Source organism: Carlito syrichta, unplaced genomic scaffold (assembly GCF_000164805.1).
Source record: "Carlito syrichta isolate Samal-C Ts95f unplaced genomic scaffold, Tarsius_syrichta-2.0.1 Scaffold220765, whole genome shotgun sequence".
Classification (NCBI taxonomy): domain Eukaryota; kingdom Metazoa; phylum Chordata; class Mammalia; order Primates; family Tarsiidae; genus Carlito; species Carlito syrichta.
The window spans coordinates 10183-12240 of NW_007164861.1; the positions used below are offsets into that span (position 1 = coordinate 10183).

The window sequence follows — 2058 nt, forward strand, 5'->3', positions numbered from 1 at the left end:
CAGCTCTGCAGGCTGCTGGCAAAATGGTCTAAAACACAACACTTACAAGATCACTTTTCTGCTTAAATCTCTACAGAAAAATTTAGTCTTCTACCCTTGTAATTTATTTCCTGAATATCTGACCAACCTCATGTCTCATCATCAACATCCTCTCTGGAAATATTGGTCATCCAGAAGCACAGGTCCATACAAACATAGTTCCCTCAGTCAAGGAAAGTCCTCCCATGTTCTTTGCCTAGTTAACTCCTGCTCATCCTGACAACCTCCCTGATAAAACCTCTGACTTGACCTGTCTGGGTTAGGTAACAATCCTTTCTTATCTCACAGCACCTATCTACCATTGATCATCCATATTACAGATTTTTATTATAGTGGTTGACTTGTTAGTCTCTCTCACTAGACTATGCACTCTTCAGAAGAAGAAAATATGTCTTATTGGACTTTGTATAAATAACTATCACATATTTGTAAAATTCACAAATAAGTATTCATAAACCTCATTCTTCACCAAATATATTCAAGATTTAATCCTAAGGACAAATAAATATCTCACTAATTATCAGTACCAGAGAGACTAAGTGGTTGTTCTTCATCAGAGACCTCAGACTTTATTTTCTTACAAATTATAAAAGTCAAAGGGGAGTCTTTTTCCATACTGAAGAGTTTAGGGAGTTGAGATCACCACCAGCGTCTTAAGCCTCATCACCCACCTCCTGCCCAAGCCTCCAGCATCTCGCCTTCAGAGAAGTACCTTAAGCAGCACTGGATTTTGGAAAAGAGATTAGACAGTGTTCAACTTATTCAAAATTAGCATCCTACCAAAATCCCAATGATAAATGAAAGAATCAAAGTTAAGTTAAGCAACAGCTCCCTATGCTAGATAAAGCCAAGCTTCTTATATTAAATCATGTCAACAAGACTGAACAAGCAAAATAACTGAGCACTTAGTAGGTAAATACAAGCAAGCCTTTTTCCTAATGGTAAACATACATGACACCATAGGGTTTCTATACCTATTTCTTTAGTGTACAATAGTGTAACAGTGTAAAGGATAAAAGTAGATTCTTGTGTGTGTGTGTGTGTGTGTGTGTGTGTGTGTGTGTCTGTCATAGCCTCAAGAATGTTCTAGAGATTTGTATTTATTGGCATTGGACCTAGATTCCTACCAGTGAGCACGGATCAGCCCTGGGCCATTGGCAGGAAAATCAGCACACCTCTCCCTTTAATTCAGTCTCCGTTAATCCAGCAACTCAAATCCCTCCTACTCCCACCAGTTGTCCAAAGAAAAAATAGCTCACGGACATGATGTGTTGCTCTCAACAGCCGGCTAAGTCTCAAAGCTGGAGGGTAGCAATATTTCAAGTTCTGCCCATTTTGTTCCACAATAAAAAATAAGCAGAGGCAGAAGGTGAAGAGCAAAGATACTGGCAGCCCTGAACCTTGTTAGACCTTTATAGCTGTGTCTCTGGACTTGTAGGCCACATCTTGACTTTCCAGTCCCCACACAATTCCTTGAGGCAGACGACAAGTGAATGACACTGCTACACACCTGGCTTAAAGTTACTGACTCACTGCCACTTGGAGACCCAGCTGTCCTCTGGACTCATCATCGCAATGATCCCATCAAAGGAAGAGCTGGTTCAGTCATATACCATCTCTCAGTTACCCTTCATCTGTAGGTATGCATCACAATTATCACAACCATCATATCCAAACTGGTTTATAGTACTGACAAACAAAAACAGCAAACAGGCATGCAGATGCTGCAGGTCCTTCAGCACTGCCTCCAGGACCATGTTCTTCAACAGGAAGAATCAAAAGTAGATTCTTATATCTATATGCTTTTGAGAAGACATATTTCCTTCTAAGATTAGAACACTGCTCCCATTCTAGAAGTATTTAAAGCCAACCCAGAGGGATAAAAGGAGGATATACTAACTAAGGTTGAGCTCATCAATCAATCACAGGTCACCAAAACAGGAATATGTCAACCTAGAGTTTGTATAGTTCAAGTAGAAAACTGAGTTATAATCTATTTGAGCACATTCTGCTTGAAAA

General features: G+C 39.7%; 1 pseudogene; it reads right to left on the bottom strand.

Moving 5' to 3' along the window:
- Positions 1–1443: 1443 nt before the first annotated feature.
- On the bottom strand, positions 1444–1796 carry LOC110595024 (annotated as a pseudogene).
- Positions 1797–2058: the final 262 nt, after the last annotated feature.